At 34.4% G+C, this 19,506-nt stretch overlaps 1 pseudogene; it reads left to right on the top strand.

Annotated features, from left to right (window-relative positions):
• LOC142328398 (acyl-coenzyme A oxidase 1-like) overlaps positions 1–17,129 on the top strand; it is a 29,511-nt pseudogene extending 12,382 nt beyond the window's left edge.
• The last annotated feature ends 2,377 nt before the right edge of the window (positions 17,130–19,506 follow it).

Raw genomic sequence — 19,506 nt, 5'->3', positions numbered from 1 at the left:
TAAAAAACAGGCATGCTGAACCATGGACATGGGTTAGTGAGAAATCTTCCACAGCATCACTTGAAGTATATATAACCAGTTGGCAGGAAGTCAAAATCATGAAGAGCTTTTCATAATTGGTCAAGCTGAAACAGGAAAAACTTTCCTCTTTAATCCGCTAAAGAATCGAGTCAACTGATGCTATAGCAAATAGGCAGTCAAAGTTTGTGCACTGACAGGTGTTGCAGCATGATTATTAGAGATTCCACATTACATAGCACACCGAAATTCCAGTTAAGAAAAATTGTAGAATCAGTCAGTTGCATCAACAGATGAGAGACATTGAGTTCTTCACAGATAAGATCTCCATGATGCCCTACAAAGAGTATACGTACATATATATATATATATATATATATAATTTTCAAATATCTGTAATCTGTTAGATCAAGAGTGTACTTGGTGTGTGCAAAAGTTAGCTTTCAACCTACTAACGAATAACCCATTTGAATTTTGAAAATCAAACAGTTGTAGAGATATTATAAGAGCACCCCGTGGCACCTCCCAAAACAGCGCCCCAGGGGCACCTGTTTGTTACTAGTTGATGGTGATGATCAGTCTAGCCTCCCACAAGGTGCTCACATACCTCATCACTAAAGCCTCACACGCAGTCCCCACAGGAAGCCTATTAATGATAAACAGAATTTTTTTTATTTATTCCAAATAAATGAAAACATTCTTTCTCTTTATTTAAGTATAGATTAAAAGATTATTTTTCTATTGCCATCCATTATTTTTATATTATTTCATTTTTTCTAATCTTCTGTTTTCATGCTATTAAATATTTGAACCTTTTCATTCACTCAATTCTGTTTATGTTTAGTAATTTATTGATAGTTTGCAAACAATCTTAAGTAATTTGGGTGGTATGTGGTTTTTTATCTTTTTTTTAAAAAAAAAAAACATTTTTAACAAAATTTTATAGAACTCAGATACAAATTCAAAAATTAGGCTACCTTATACTGTTAAAAATTATATAAATTGTTATAAATACATAATGTATTATGTTATATTTTACCATAGTAAAATATCTGTGAATAGTAGGACTTTAAATGTTTGATTTTCTGATCAAAACTTAAGGGTAACAAACTGTAGGGGAGAAGTCTACAGAAGAAACTGTGGGAGGTCCTTATGTGACAGGTTTGGTTATAATATTTTACTATTCCACATTCTAATGATTTTAAATGAGTATGAATTTGGGAGACGGCCATTAGTTTAAAGGGACCTTGTTACATTCCAAATAGGTATGTGGTTATCTATTATTATTTCAGGGACTGATGACTCGGCTAAGGAAAATGAAATCTATTTCATAAAACCTATGGTTATCTCTACTTGGTGAGATTACTGCCGATTAAACATACATTACATTTACCATTTATTTGGAATTAAAAATAGTTTCATAATATTTGTTTGAGTTATTGTTTAATTTAAATTTAAGAATTTTCCTTGTAAATTATTTTAACTGTAGCATTATTTAAATTAAAATTGTGAATTCTTTCGCAGTTACATGTTATTGCATGTTGTCTGAAGGCAGTTTGTACAGCTGATGCTGCTGCAGTAATTGAAGAATGTAGACGTGCCTGTGGTGGGCATGGATATATGAGTTCCAGTAACTTTCCAGCTTCATATGGTATGGTAACAGCAGCTGAGACTTATGAAGGAGAAAACACTGTCCTTTATTTGCAAATGGCAAGGTACTGAATTTATTGTTATTTTGATCTTAAATGTTTTTTTATTATATTTCTGCTGTGAAGATAGTATAATTAATTTTTGGGTTAGAACTGGAGCATGACCTGCCATTTATTGACAGGCCAGTTAATTTGGATTATCATCTCATATATTTTATTAGATTAAAAAAGTTGAAATTGAATTATTCATTGTTATCAAGTGCTATTTACAAAATTATATTAAAAATTCAATTCATTTATTAACCATAAAATTTGTTTAACGATTTGCCAGTGTTACAATTTTTTTTAAAGATTAGTACATATGAAAATGTTTTCACTATCATTACAATGTATCATATAGTTATAGGTCAACATACAATCAACATTTTTCACAGTTATAATTCCTCATCTAAATATAATTAATTGGCATATTCAGAAAGTTTTTCAGGAAATAAATTACTAATTCTTATGATATTTAAGAAGAGTTGTTAAATTTTTCTTCATTTTCAATTTGTTTCTTTAACTATATTATTATTATAACAATTCCTGTAAAATGAAACAAAAAAAATTGTCTTTAAAAAAACATCTTATTTACAATAGTAAACAATTTTGATTCTATTAACTTTTCCAGTATTTTCATTTAAAAAAGGGAATACATAAATATTCTTTATTATGAATACAATGGCTACTGGTCATCAGTATATGAGATAATTTTTTCTTTATTTAATCATCAGCTAATCTTTTGTTTTATTGGCTTGCTTTGGAATTGAAAATTTATTTACAATTTCAGTTTGTAAATAACCCAGAAATTTGTAAATATTATTCACAAAAAGTAACATTATTCTAATTCAAGTTATGGGAATTTTTTGATGATTTCTCATAACAATTATCACATGTGCATCCAACATTCAAATATATATTTAAAAAAAAAACCATGATTTTATTCATCATATTTAAATATATCTTAAATTGAATAGCAATTTAACATATATAGTGAGAACAGTTCCTTTGTGCTGATGAGATTTAAAACTAGCTCTGTTTATTAGCATACCTTAGTTTCAAAATCTATTATAGGTATTGCAGCTGTAACATCATAAGTTCTAGTAATAGACTTTTTGGTTTTATGATTCAAGTATCTCTATTAACTTAGATATTTTCCTTCTGACAGTAATCTACTTAAGTCCTACATTTCAAAATATTAAAAGTATTTCATTTTACATTAAAATCCTTAAGAATAAGGATCACCTAAATGGCAAACATATATCTCAACTAACATTGTTCCTTTGGATTTTTTATTATCTTATCAATTCTCATTATCAATCAAAATCATTTTTGTTAAAACTATATCTCTTAATAATCTGTAAAGCTGTAACTTTAGTATTTACAGTTGCTCAATAAATAGAAGCAAGCAGTCATACTATTTTTTGAGTTAATATTTCTAATTCCTTTTAAAGTGTTATACACCAAAACTGTTTGCAAAGAATTTTTTGTTTCAATGAACATTTTAAGTTAGTGCAACATTTATATATATTTTTTAAATTTAAATAATTCATCAATAAATTGACCACTGTGCTAATTAAATTCAATAATAACAAGTTAACCACCAAAACACTAATAGAAAAACCTAAAAAAACTAATACCAATAGTCAATAAGACTATTGTCTTATCTTTCATAAGATCCCGCATCATTGTTTGATGTATCATGATGATACATCAAACAATGACTGTGTGATACATGTTTGATACATCAAACTTATTATTGAATGTGTGTGTGTATGTGTGTGTGTGTGCGCGCATGCACGCACGCGTGCAATTACTCACCTTATAAGCTTGTAGCTTGTGCAGTGGCATAAGAAATGAAAATTTTACAGTATGTAAGACTGCCAAAGTTGACTGGAATTCAAACTAGGAACCTTCGGAACAAAGGGCTGAGATGCTACTTCTCTGTGTAAATTAGTGTTTAAAATAATTATACAAAATCAGAATTAAACATTTGCTGATATTACAGAATGTAAATCTTTTTCAATAATTTTTGATGTAAACAAAATAATTTAGAGTATTTATAAAATTAAATTTTTTATTAATAATCATAAATTTTACTTACAATCAAATATTTCCATAGCATATCACTAGAAGTTATTTAATTATTAACAAAATCATTATAGTACTATAAAGATAACAAAACTTATAAAGTACAAAAAAAAAGTGTTCTATTCAATTATCATATCAGTCAATGGATTCTGATTGTATTTATCAGCATATATATATATTTATTTTTGAATTCTGCTTATTATTCGTGATTTCGATTCATTAAAAATTACATTTTTTTCAGATATTTGGTGAAATGTTGGCAGCAGTCGAAAGGTCCAGATGATTTACCTCTAACTGTTAAGTATCTAAAATCTGCTGCATCATCATATTCTTTGTACTCTTGGGAAAATACCCTTCCATGTCTTTTACAGGCATACCAGCAAGTATCTGCAGGGTAAGTTGTATTACAAATTATTTTGAACAAATTTCCCTTACCCATATGGTGCAATAATAAAAAAAGGTATGTTGGAATAAATTAAATTGATAATCTGAATTAAGTGATTAAATAAAGAATTCAAACTTTATTTTATAAAATTTATCTAGTCAACTTTAAAGGATGTGGAAAATACTGTACTTACTATTTAAAATGAAAAGGTTTAAAAAATCGGTAATAATCTAGTTAAAATTTTATTTTAGTTTTACTGATAACATTTTTAACTCTTTCATATTGGTTGTATGACACATAAGCTAGCTACTGCATTACGATGTATACAATAAGGATTTTTTAAATAAATGTCACGAAGTGATCAAATCTCTCCAGGGATTTTTTGCCCAGAAATTTTGAAAAAATAAATATTTAGAAAAAATTCACTATTTTGCTTGCAAAAATTGCTCCAACATTTTCTGTTTGCAAAGAATATTTTGCACTTTTAGATAGAATGTTTTGGACACTTTTGGTTTAAGGTGTACAGTATTTTTTTTAATAGAAATATGTTTTTTCATAATGTGTATGTTGCAGTCTGTTCAACTAAGGAACAATAAGAACCCCCCCCCCCCCTCCAATGGGCCCAATGAAATGAGGATGTTGTATATATGACATTTAAATGAAGTGTTGTACAGACTCACGCCTGAGATGTGTGGTTAATTGAACCCCAACCACTGAAGTACATCGATATTCACTGTATGGTATTCAAATTCATATAAAAGCTACTAGCGTTAACTAGGATTCAGACCTCAGAACCTTCAATTTTGAAAATCAGTTGTTAAACAACTGATTTACGATGATGACTTAACCATTAAATCAACCCAGCTATACAAATATGAAACAATTTTTTTTTATTATATTGTTAAATAAATTTTGATTAAAAAATTGAATGTACATTTTGAACATATTCTATTTTGTTGAATTGTGAGAATTCCAAAAATCATTCCAGGCAGTACTTAGTAAAAACTGTTTGAGATGACTGAACAAACAAATAATTTATTGATCTGAGAAAAGGATTGTAAGTTGGATGTGGCAACACCTTCCAACCCAGCTGAAATAGCTACCTGTGTTTTTTTCAAGTGGTATTTTTAGTGGATTGAACTGTTCATTCAACTTGTAAAAATTTACATGGTTAATGCACTTTGTATCATATTGTTTCATCATCTGTGGGTAAATTTTGGTTGGGTTTACACCTTCAAAACCTAAAATTCTTCTTAATGATAATGCCCTTTTAAGAGAAAAGTGTGTTAACATGCTTAAGAATTATGCCTTTTGAGAGAGAACAAGAATATTTTCTCCTTTTTTTGGGTTCCATATTATTTTTTAGCATGTAACAATAGTAGTCGCTGTTGATTGTATGTTCTTTCAAATCACAGTAAATTGGGCCTTTGTTGTCCAAACACTCAATTAGCTTTACTTTATTGGCTTACACGTAGGTTTGAATTTTTTTCCTGGCAGGTGAACTAGGTTGTTTCCTTCATACTGTGATGCATTTGGATTCCAGTTCAAAATGATTAATCAGAGTTTTTATGCAATCTGTAAAAGCATTATTTTCCTTTAAAAAATTGTTGTTTAAGATCTGTACATTGTGACTTCAGGTGGCTTTATTTTTTGGCTAACTATCTTGAATACATTGTGCGTTAATTCAGTTTATTATGTATAATGGAGTCCACACTGCCAATACTTGCAGTACAAATTTCAACAATTTCCCAAGTTTTTTGTGTCATCTTTGCAAATAAACTTATGCAATTTTGCAAAGCATCAGTCAAAACTTCTACTGGTCTCCATTATGATGAAAATAAGTGACACTAGTTCTCCTCTAATTGTTTCTTTAAACTGTTTAATCTATTCAAAAAAATTACATTAATACATATATCGTACTGTTTCAACATCTGTGAGTGAATTTTGGTTGGTTTTACACCTTCAAAAAATAAAAACTTCCATCACACCACATTGTTCTAGGTACAAGCAATGCTGACATTTTTAAGTATACAAAAGAAGCTAAATTCTTTTCGAGTAGCTGATGTGTTTTACATCACAAGTACCAACTTTAATATTGACAGTTTCTGTTTATTCTGTTAAATAATTTTTCTGGTGTTTTCATATGTCTCTTTAATTATTGAATGACCCTCTTACATAAATTATTTAGTAAATGTCAGTAATGCATATCATCTAAACTCATTATGTTTTGTGCCTGTCAAAATTATTGATTATAGCGAAGAAATATATTATTCTGCCACTTTACTGAAATTTATGAAGTAATAATTTAATTGTATTTTTTTATCTTACTGATATTAATGATTTATCATAAAATTGTAACAACAAATAGGCAAATTTTCAAAAAAGCTTTATGGTGTCTCGAATATTGAACAATACCTCCTCTCTTAATTAACTTTCATTTTCAGAACTACTGACTTGTGCTTATAATTCACTTGCATGAAACTTTTCTTGATTTTCACATGCAAGAAACATACATTAACAAATAATGAAGAAAGGAACAAGAAGGAATTTCATAAAAATTGGTAGACAAGTACTTCATTTTTTGAATTCATCATGACTTTCATTTTTCTGAAAATGAATTTGATCAAACCCCTCCCTAAAAGTCAAACCGTACTACGGAATATGAATAAATTATACAGACTGTAATTATTTTAACTTTTTTTAAATTTAATAATACCTGATAGAATTAAAATCATGAAGTACACTTTATTTAATTTATCTGTAACATATTCAGTGCAAGTTTTCCAGGTATGCCTGCTTTTTACAAGAAGACACTAAATCCTATTTGCATAAACCAGTTTTGTTGTTTCCAGAAGAGAAAATTTTGAAAGTCCAAGCATTACTGTTATAAAATTTAATTAACTTATTTTTATTCAGCATGAACTGTTCAGAATCACCTGTTCATAGTAGTTAAACATTATACTAAAATCATTAACAGTATTCTTTAAATTTAAGAGAGCAATGTGCATGTGTTAATGTACCTGATATACAATTAATGATTGATAAACCTGATTTATGATATTCATTAGCAAAACAGTTTTGTAGGGATAAACCAATTTACGTAATGAAATAATTAATTTATGCCCCATAAAATTCACTTTGTTGACAACTTTGCCTTCAGCCCTCAAGCTTGCAAACCTATTCCTACTTTATCTAATTCTTAGTAATGCTATTGAATGAGATTTTCCATGAAATAGTAAAACGTACTCATGATATGAGAGATTGAAAACGCCAATAACAGAATGTGATTGATTATTTACAGCAATTAAAATAGTGTCAGTACAATTGTATAAATCTGTACAGGAATCTTTTGCTTTACAAAAATTGTGAATTAAAAAGCAGTCTGTTCATCAGCAATCACAGTGCAGCTGAATACTGATGTACTGTTCACTCATGTTAATCTTTCAGCAGTTTTCATATACTTTAATTTTGTACTGTTAGTGTTTAAATATGACCTATAGAAAAAGGAAGTTTATCTTCCTTCAGTAATTCCTTCTACAGAAGGGATTACATATCACCATGTAGTAGCAGTTTTGGATAATATTACTAAATCAAAATGTATCTATTTATTATAATTGCAGTCATGTCACATTTTATTCTGTGTATTGTATCTAATTTAAGATATATATATATATATTTTTATTTTTTTTATTTTAGGCTTATTAAGACAGCCTGTGATAAAATAGATAGACTTGTTAATACTGGAATGTCACCAGAAGATGCATGGAATAACACATCTATTCAACTTGTTCAAAGTGCTGAGTTAACCGACTGCTGATTATTTATAAAAATATTAACAATTTTTTACTATTGTGGTATATTCATGCATCATCAAACTGATTTATCATGTGTAGGAAAAACCAATTAATTGTTTAACTTTGTTTTTAGATTAGGTTACAGATAATTGTAATAAACATGCTATGATGAACCCTTTTAAAAAAGTTGATATTTAATTTAATTTAGAAATTTATGAAAAGTTGCTGTTTATAAAAAGTGTTACTAATTTTAAAGCATTGATATGCTTTATATTATATTTATCAAAATCCAAAAAATATTTCAAGTGTGAAGGGTCGGGATCTCCTTAAGCTTACATTTGATTCAAGAAGAAGTATTAATGTTGAAGAAATGCTCAGTTTTGAAGTGCTGCTATCTCCTCTCATGCTAGAAAATTGTATAATTATTATAAAATAAATTACTAGCAAGAATGTTGGCAAAAAAGAGATTCACTAAAAAACAGGAGCATGTTTTTATAACTGAATATATTTACAAATATCTTTTTAGTTATTATAAAAACAGAATATGTGTCTTCATTAATTTTTAATCATTTCATTAATTGTTTTTCTTGTCACTTTCTCTACAGCACACAGTACTTGACAAAAGTGTCTTTATTTTGTGTGGTTGTAAATCTTAGTGTGGTAATGAAAGATATATATAAATTGATTTTGATAGGAATAATATGAGTCCTGATATAACTCGCAAGACTCCTGATACAGCTCCTAAATGAACAAAATAAGGCAATATTTTAAATTTTCATAATACTTTTGTAATACTTGTTTACAGAAAACAAGATTATTATCGCATAATAAGTTGAATACTGCTTGTCACAAGCTTCACTCGGATTTGCCAAATTTTAGTTTTATTTATTAAGTAGTAGTATGAAAAAACCTAGTTAAATGTAAAACTTCAATCCAAGCAAGAACAAACAAAACTAGTTAAAGCACAAAAATTAATCTGGTACACCTAAGTAAAAAATATCTACCCATAAATGCAAAAAAAAGACAGTACAAGACAATTATAAAACCACAAGTAACATATGCAGCAGAAATACTCTTCCACCTGAACGAACAATCAAAGACTGATAGACTCCAGAAAATTGACCATATGGATGAAAGAAGATGTGGAAGAACCTGCATTAAGTACCAGTAAGATAGGCAGTGAAAGATTTTGCCCAACGATTTAGTACAAGTCATATATAAAGAGTTAGAACCTATCACTGATACCATGCGTAAGAGAAGACTTGGACACATTATGAGGATACAAGATTCGAGACTTCTGAAACAACTGGTACGGTACAATTTTTACTTGAAAAACACCAAGACAGGGTGCAGATGGCTCAGAGAAATAAAGAGAAGATCTGAACTGAAGGAAATTGGCCTTACACCAGAAGACTCCACAAACAAGATAAAATAGAATGAAAAAAATCAAGGACAAATACTGTCGCTTCATACTCACAAGAAAGAAACACACAACATGAACATTTTCAACACCAGCAAGGGCACAGAGATTGGAACGTATGAAAGAGTAGTGGGAGGACTGCAAGGTCTAAACAATCTCTTCAAAGAGCCTTTGATACGGACTGACTAAAGTTATCCTATGCAGTTATAAAAAATAGAAAAAAAAGTTATAGTGTAAAAAAAATTATTATTTTTTTTTAAATTGTTCTAAAAACCTAAAATAATTGTTATAATAAAAATGTATAATATTACTCATCAAGTTTTAGTTTGGTACACATAAATTTTTTAAAGTAAAAACAAGAAATTTATTCATGTGGGGACAAACCTCATCATCCATGTACATTATTTGCATTATAGGAGGTTTTTTTTGTCTTCAGTCAATTGACTGGTTTGATGCAGCTCTCCAAGATTCCCTATCTAGTGCTAGTCGTTTCATTTCAGTATACCCTCTACATCCTACATCCCTAACAATTTGTTTTACATATTCCAAACGTGGCCTGCCTACACAATTTTTCCCTTCTACCTGTCCTTCCAATATTAAAGCGACTATTCCAGGATGCCTTAGTATGTGGCCTATAAGTCTGTCTCTTCTTTTAACTATATTTTTCCAAATGGTTCTTTCATCATCTATTTGCCTCAATACCTCTTCATTTGTCACTTTATCCACCCATCTGATTTTTAACATTCTCCTATAACACCGCATTTCAAAAGCTTCTAATCTTTTCTTCTCAGATACTCCGATCGTCCAAGTTTCACTTCCATATAAAGCGACACTCCAAACATACACTTTCAAAAATCTTTTCCTGACATTTAAATTAATTTTTGATGTAAACAAATTATATTTCTTACTGAAGGCTCGTTTAGCTTGTGCTATTCGGCATTTTATATCGCTCCTGCTTCGTCCATCTTTAGTAATTCTACCTCCCAAATAACAAAATTCTTCTACCTCCATAATCTTTTCTCCTCCTATTTTCACATTCAGCGGTCCATCTTTGTTATTTCTACTACATTTCATTACTTTTGTTTTGTTCTTGTTTATTTTCATGCGATAGTTGTTGCGTAGGACTTCATCTATGCCGTTCATTGTTTCTTCTAAATCCTTTTTACTCTCGGCTAGAATTACTATATCATTAGCAAATCGTAGCGTCTTTATCTTTTCACCTTGTATTGTTATTCCGAATCTAAATTGTTCTTTAACATCATTAACCGCTAGTTCCATGTAAAGATTAAAAAGTAACGGAGATAGGAAACATCCTTGTCGGACTCCCTTTCTTATTACAGCTTCTTTCTTATGTTCTTCAATTGTTACTGTTACTTTTTGGTTCCTGTACATGTTAGCAATTGTTCTTCTATCTCTGTATTTGAACCCTAATTTTTTTTAAATGCTGAACATTTTATTCCAGTCTACATTATCGAATGCCTTTTCTAGGTCTATAAACGCCAAGTATGTTGGTTTGTTTTTCTTTAATCTTCCTTCTACTATCAATCTGAGGCCTAAAATTGCTTCCCTTGTCCCTATACTTTTCCTGAAACCAAATTGGTCTTCTCCTAACACTTCCTCCACTCTCCTCTCAATTCTTCTGTATCGAATTCTAGTTAAGATTTTTTATGCATGACTAGTTAAACTAATTGTTCTGTATTCTTCACATTTATCTGCCCCTGCTTTCTTTGGTATCATTACTATAACACATTTTTTGAAGTCTGACGGAAATTCCCCTTTTTCATAAATATTACACACCAGTTTGTATAATCTATCAATCGCTTCCTCACCTGCACTGCGCAGTAATTCTACAGGTATTCCATCTATTCCAGGAGTCTTTCTGCCATTTAAATCTTTTAATGCTCTCTTAAATTCAGATGTCAGTATTGTTTCTCCCATTTCATCCTCCTCAACTTTCTCTTCTTCCTCTATAACACCATTTTCTAAATCATTTCCTCCGTATAACTCTTCAATATATTCCACCCATCTATCGACGACTTTACCTTTCATATTATATATTGGTGTACCATCTTTGTTTAACACATCATTAGATTTTAATTTATGTACCACAAAATTTTCCTTAACTTTCCTGTATGCTCCGTCTATTTTACCAATGTTCATTTCTCTTTCCACTTCTGAACACTTTTCTTTAATCCACTCTTCTTTCGCCAGTTTGCACTTCCTGTTTATAGCATTTCTTAATTGCCGATAGTTCCTTTTACTTTCTTCATCACTAGCATTCTTATATTTTCTACGTTTATCCTTCAGCTGCAATATATCGTCTGAAACCCAAGGTTTTCTACCAGTTCTCTTTATTCCGCCTAAGTTTGCTTCTGCTGATTTAAGAATTTCCTTTTTAACATTCTGCCATTCTTCTTCTACATTTACTACCTTATCTTTTTTACTCAGACCTCTTGCAATGTCCTTCTCAAAAATCTTCTTTACCTCCTCTTCCTCAAGCTTCTCTAAATTCCACCGATTCATCTGACACCTTTTCTTCAGGTTTTTAAACCCCAATCTATATTTCATTATCACCATATTATGGTCGCTATCAATGTCTGCTCCAGGGTAAGTTTTGCAGTCAACGAGTTGATTTCTAAATCTTTGCTTAACCATGATATAATCTATCTGATACCTTCCAGTATCGCCTGGCTTTTTCCAAGTGTATATTCTTATATTATGATTTTTAAATTGGGTGTTGGCAATTACTAAATTATACTTCGTGCAAAACTCTATAAGTCGGTCCGCTCTTTCATTCCTTTTGCCCAGCCTGTATTCACCCACTATATTTCCTTCCTTTGCCTTTTCCAGTGCTTGCATTCCAATCTCCAACTATTATTAAATTTTCATCTCCTTTACGTGTTTAATTGCTTCATCAATCTCTTCGTATACACATTCTACCTCATCATCATCATGGGCGCTTGTAGGCATATAGACGTTAACAATCGTTATCGGTTTAGGTTTTGATTTTATCCTTATTACAATGATTCTATCGCTATACGTCTTGAAATACTCCACTCTCCTCCCTATCTTCTTGTTCATCACGAAACCTACTCCTGCCTGCCCATTATTTGACGCTGAGTTAATTACTCTAAAATTACCTGACCAAAAGTCGCCTTCCTCTTCCCACCGAACCTCACTAATTCCTACTATATCCACCATCATCCTTCCCATTTCCCTTTTTAAATTTTCTAGCCTACCAACCTTTTTCAAGCTTCTAACATTCCACGCTCCGACTCGTAGAATGTTATTTTTTAGTTTTCTGGTGACCCCTTCCTTAGTAGTCCCCACCTGGAGATCCGAACGGGGGACTATTTTACCTCCGGAATATTTTACCAAGGAAGGCGCCTCCATTATTATTGTGTGAAAATGCAGAGAGCCACATTTTCTTGGGAAAAAAACAGCTGTAGATTTCCATTGCTTTCAGCTGCGCAGTACTCAGAGTACTGAGTGATGTTGATATGGCCGTTTAAGTCATCCTGACGTATGCCCTTAACAACAACTGAAAGAGCTGCTGCCCTCTTTCAGGAATCATTCCTTAGTCTGGCTGTCAACAGATACCTCTCCGATATGATTGCACCTTCGGTCCAGCTACTCTGTATCACTGAGCACTCAAGCCCCCTCACCAACGGCAAGGTCTCATGATTCATAGAGGGGAACATTTAGTCCATAATCATCAAAAAAGCAGCAAATTTAGTTACCACCATTAAGAAACAAATTACTTTTCCAGACTACGAGTATTAATTTTGGCATTCATTTTAATTAGATTAGCAATTAACACTAATACTACTGTTTCCAACTGATAACTATTGATACAAATATATATTATAAAAGCACTGTTTGTCACTTAAGTATAAATCAGTGGTAAAGTTATTATTTAAAAAAATAAATTTCTTGTACATTAAATTATTTTTCATGATAAAAAATGAAGTCTTAATGTGATTTCTAAGCAGATGTTCTGTTTGCTGATTTGTTTTTAAGTATATATAATGATAATTGTTAAATTATATTGCAAACAGCTTAGACAAAATAAACTTTTTAGCAAGGTTCACAGGTTTGAACCCAGGGAAAAAGTGGTGGTTCTCTGATATTAGTATACTGCACGCAAGAGTTAGATCCACTAGGAGAAGATATCAGCGTCGCACCCTAATGGGGATTATCATTGATGATGTGCACGCTGAGGGTCTGCAGATCTACCGGCGCACCCGTAATGAGTAAGTTCATGCAATCAAGGAAGCCAAACTCAAGTTTTGGCAAGACTCCATGCATGAGTTGCAGTGCAATCCCTGGCAGCTTGTAAAGTCATGTTACCAGCCAAAGCCATTACACGTGCTATCCAGTGTTCAGTGCGGGTTTGGTAGTCGTAACCACACTTTAATATCTGTGGTGACTTACCAGGCATTCCTGGATACTCTGTTTCCAGCTGCTCTGGAGTGTGAAGCAGAAGTCGGAATTAAGGGAGGTAAGACATCATTCCTTGGTGTACCGACTATGGAACCCATAGATATAGACAGAGTGGTTTCTAGTATGACACTGAGAAAGGCACCGGGGATTGACCAACTTGACCCAGATATTTTCTATCATCTGCGGCCTGTTATAAGAGAACAGCTTTGGCAGGCTGTTCTCGGGGTGCCTAAGCTGGGGTTGCTTCCCGACTTGTTGGAAGGTGGCTTGCTGAGTGTGCTCTTAAAATCAGGAAAGGATCTGAGTGAGATCAGCAGTTATCAATCCATCAGCCTCTTGTCGGCAATTGGCAAGTTGCTTGAAAGGCTGGTTGTGGAACGGCTTTGGGAAAGCATCAATATGAACTCACTTCTAAATCGACACCAGTATGGCTTCATGAAAGGGGTTGGTACCAAGGATTGCATCTTAAATGCTCTTGCCGAGGTAGAAGGCGCCGACTGTAAATATGTTTTGGCATTTTTTATTGACATAGAGGCAGCATTTCCTTCCTTGTGTTGGAGTTCTGTTCTCTATGAGTTGGAATGCCGCAATGTTCCCGTAGCTCTGCAGGCCGTAGTACATGATTATCTGATTGCATGGATCTGTTTAAGGATGTGCACCTAGTTGTGGAAAAATTCATCACAAGGGGGGAAGTCTGCAGGACTCCGTTCTTGGTCACTTGCTGTGGAACCTGGTATTCCATGGATTTTTGGGACTGACATTCCCGGAAGGGGACAAGGCCCAGGCTTTCACCAATGATTGTTTCCTATTAGTTCATGGTAACTCAAGACTGAAGCTAGAAGACCGAGCACTGGCGGCTTTGTCAACCGCAGAGGGCTGGATGGACATTCAAAATTTAAAGATTTCTGTGCCAAAGATGAAGTACATGCTTCTCAAGGGTGCAGACAAATTATCATACAGTCGTAACCGGCTTTCACCAATGATTGTTTCCTATTAGTTCATGGTAACTCACGACTGAAGCTAGAAGACCGAGCACTGGCGGCTTTGTCAACCGCAGAGGGCTGGATGGACATTCAAAATTTAAAGATTTCTGTGCCAAAGATGAAGTACATGCTTCTCAAGGGTGCAGACAAATTATCATACAGTCGTAACCGGCTTTCACCAATGATTGTTTCCTATTAGTTCATGGTAACTCACGACTGAAGCTAGAAGACCGAGCACTGGCGGCTTTGTCAACCGCAGAGGGCTGGATGGACATTCAAAATTTAAAGATTTCTGTGCCAAAGACAAAGTACATGCTTCTCAAGGGTGCAGACAAATTATCATACAGTCGTAACCCTCATATTAAGTATAAAGGCTGTGTAATCAGCCAAGTTCGAGATCATAAGCACCTAGGTGTTTTGTTTGATGAGAATTTGCTGTTTAGCAACCACATTATGCAAGTAGTGGCGGATGCCGTCTCTGTGATGCACAAGCTTAGGGGGATTGCTCGAAAGGATTACAGGTTGTCAGGCCGCCATTTTTACATGGTGTACCGAGATGTCTTCAAAAGTGTAATCTCTTACGCGGCATGTGTTTGGCCGCATAGGTTGGAAAGAAATCGAGCACTTATTCAAAATTTAAGGAGTACCCAGCGCAGAGCCCTAATTGTATGCACTGGTATTTTTAAAACAGCCTTACGAGGCTAGAACTGTATTGGGAAAGGCTCTCTCAATCGATTTAGTGATGAAAGTTCGGGTGGCCATGTGAAAATTGCGAAGAGCCAGGGAGGCCGAGGTATTTTGGATGCGGGTTTGAGCCAGGCCTGTACCGGAGCAGAACGGTGATCTCAGTGCACCGTTTCTAAAGTTTTAATAGTTGCCTTTCTCCCACCTGCGGAGGAGGGTTTACAGCCTCGCGATGGAAGCATGGCAGCAAGAATGGCACATCACAACTAAAGGAAGGTCCTTGTATAGATTTATACAGGATATGGAGGGATGGTATGCATCTTCTTCCGTTTTAAGGGCAACGGAAGCCCAAGTGTTCTCCAACCATGTAAATTTAAACCAGTACTTGTTTCGGTTCCACCTGGCAGCTGATGAGCTGTGCATCTGTGGGAAGGTCCAGTCAAACAAACACATGATGTACGACTGCCCAGCTCTTGGGGGATCAGAACTCAGGCCACCCGGTATTTAGAAGTCAAGGGAAAATTGGTCACTCACAAGTGGCAAGTCAATGTAGCAAGAGCTGCATTGCTCGACCATGTAGGAGTTCATTGATGCAGTTGCTTTGTTCAACTCACATCAGTAGTTTATCTAAGGGAAAAGACTCCTACCACGCTGCTGTAGTAAACTAACTAAGAGATGTGGCTGGCTACCAGCCAGATTAAGGCTCCAAGCGCTTCTTTAGTGGTGGACAGGTACTTGCTGGCATTCAACGGCCTAGGCGTGGCAGCGAATTGCCATCTTTGATGAGATAAATTTAATTACTGATAGTCATATATGTATTAGTAGTAGTTGACAGGGTGCGCCTACCCATTTTTAGTGATATGTGACAAGTGGGTGGTGGGACACACAAGTGAATGGTGTATGGTAGCATGCTTATTCCGCTCATGCTTTAAGTTAGCTATAGGAGCTAGTTACAACACTGGTTGCTAAACAGTTTCAAGGCTCAATAGCCATTTGTGACATTTGGTCTTATGCTTTAAGGCAACCAAATGGGGTGGTGGTGGGAGAAATTGCAGCAAACCGAGGTCACTGGTCACAAATAAAGTTATTGATAGTTTTAGTTATAATTTAGCATATTATCTCAAAATGCCAAAAACATCACTGTCAATAATCACTTTTTCTGTTGATTTTTGGCATTTAGGAATTCTTCAGGTATCCTAAGTGCACAAATTTTTGTATCAAATATAAACCCTTTATGAATTATCTAAGTTAAATCTCTTTTCAAACCAATTGTCTTTTTCTAACTATAAGTCTTTATTATAAAATGTTAAACCTATTGTAGCAATAAATAATTATTTTTCATAAATTATTTGTTACAGTATTCTTCTTTGAGAAAAGAAGATGTGGGAAGTCTTTATAATTGGCAAGACTCTTTATTATCTGCATTACGTCCTAATGCTGTTGGAATCGTTGACAGTTTCGATATATGTGATGAAATACTTGGTTCTGTTCTTGGTGCTTATGATGGAAATGTATATATATGAAAGGTTATTTGAAGCAGCCAATAAAAGTCCTTTAAATAAAAAACCTGTTGATGATTCATTCCAAAAATACTTAAAACCTTTTCTTAAGTCAAACTTATAGTATGTTACTTAAATTTAATGTAATACAAAGGGAATAAGAATTCAGTGTTTATTGCATTGTTATATCAGCCATGATTTCTGAATGCTGGTGATGGTGGGCAGTAGGACATGTAAGGGAGTGGTGTATGGTACCACGCTTATTCTGCTCATGCTTTTAGGTTAGCTTTACGGGCTACTTAGGACACTGGCCACTAAACTGTTTCGAGGCTGAGTAGCAGTTTGTGGCACTATTATTCAGTTTTATGAACCTGAACCTGTACCTATACTTGAACCTGAACCTGTACCTATACCTAAACCTGTACCTAAACCTGAACCTGTACCTAAACCTGAACATGTGCCTATACCTGAACCTGAACCTGTACCTATACCTGAACCTATACCTATACCTGAACCTGTACCTAAACCTTAACCTGTACCTATACCTGAACCTGAACCTGTACCTAAACCTAAACCTGAACCTGAACCTATACCTGAACCTGTACCTATACCTATACCTGAACCTGAACCTGTACCTGAACCTGAACCTGAACCTGTACCTAAACCTAAACCTAAACCTAAACCTGAACCTGTTCCTGTACCTGTACCTATACCTGAACCTAAACCTAAACCTAAACCTGAACCTGAACCTGTACTTGAACCTGTACCTAAACATGTAACCGTACCTAAACCTGAACCTGAACCTGTACTTGTACCTAAACCTAAACCTGAACTTCAACCTGTAACTGTACCTGTACCTGAACCTAAACCTGAACCTATACCTATATATGAACCTGAACCTGTACCTATACCTGAACCGAAACCTGTACCTAAACCTGAACCTAAACCTGGACCTAAACCTAAACCTGAACATATACCTATACCTGAACCTGGACCTAAACCTAAACCTGAACCTGAACCTGAACCTGTACCTAAACCTGAACCTAAACCTGGACCTAAACCTGAACCTGAACCTGAACCTAAACCTGGACCTAAACCTGAACCTAAACCTGAACCTGTAACTGTAACTGTACCTGAACCTAAACCTGAACCTGTACCTGTACCTAAACCTAAACCTAAACCTGTACCTGAACCTAAACCTGAACCTGAACCTTGAGCATCAAAAAAGAGGGTCATCATGCCTATCGTTACATCCATTATTCTATATGCTGCTCCGGTTTGGGGCTCAATATAACAGGTTAATAGAAACCTTGCTAGACTTCAAAGCCTGCACAGACAATTGCTGTTAGGAATCATTGTAGCATATAGAACCACATCATATTACGCTACCTGCGTGTTATCTGGTGTCCCACCCGTTGATCTACTGGTTTGGTTAAGGAGAGGACAGACATGTATGCTGGAATACTGCCTGACTTGGTTTGGTATGTGACCTATATTGTCTGGCAAGATAGGTGGCTGGCTGAGGAGTCGGCAGCCTAGACAAGGATCCTGATATTGGACCTGCAACTATGATGTTTAAGAAAGTTTGGTGACCTTGACTACTACACTACACAAATGTTCACAAGCCATGGGAATTTTATCAGCAAAGTGAGGCGTTACAACTCCAACTGTTGTTCTGTACCGAGCACGGCACTGTTGAACACACCCTAGTGCCTTAAATGGGAGGAACATTGGTTCAAGCAGGGATTCCCAACTTGACACCTGCATCCTTACTGACTCACATAATTGCTTCTGCAGCTCGGGATGCATTTAGTCTTTTTTCCCAGACAGTGCTTTGAACTAAGGATGTTGAGGAGCAGAGGCTTCTAGCAGGGAGCATTGGACAGTCTCAGCTTTGAGGACTGGTACACCTTGGTGTGCCAGCTTCAATGATCAGTTAGGGATTCCGTACATGATGTATACCACTATGGCAGTTGCCTGTTTGATGAAGATCTTCAGAACCCGTCATCTACTAGGGGTGAGTTAAGACCACAGTTCCAATGTGGATCCTGTTGGGGACCTCTCATTTGAGGCATAACACATGAGACCCCATAAAGGTTGCAGCTTAGCTGAATCCAGAGTCTCCTTGCTGAGGGTTAGAGGCTTGCACAATAAAAACGATCTGACCTGTCTTACCGGACCTACAGTTGGTGGGTGGGAAGGCCCATTAGAGATAAAGGACACTCCGCTGGGCTGAGTTATACTTAGCTGTGGGTCCAGCTCAGGGGAGAGGAAAAATGATCTATCCTACCCACAACACCTAAGGAAATTAGATCTTTTTTCATCTAAGATGGGAGTAACACATTGGTGAATAATAATGATTATTTTAAATTTAAATGTGTGCCACAAAAGAAGGTGAATTTCCTCCAGGAATTAAATAGCAAGCCCAAAACGGGTACAGAATTTCTAAAATATCCTGTGCAACTCCAAGATTGTGTAGTATGCATTTGAATTACAAGCTA

This window comes from Lycorma delicatula, chromosome 7 (genome assembly GCF_047948215.1).
Source record: "Lycorma delicatula isolate Av1 chromosome 7, ASM4794821v1, whole genome shotgun sequence".
In the NCBI taxonomy this organism is placed as follows: Eukaryota; Metazoa; Arthropoda; class Insecta; order Hemiptera; family Fulgoridae; genus Lycorma; species Lycorma delicatula.
This window is presented reverse-complemented; position numbering and strand designations above follow the sequence as displayed.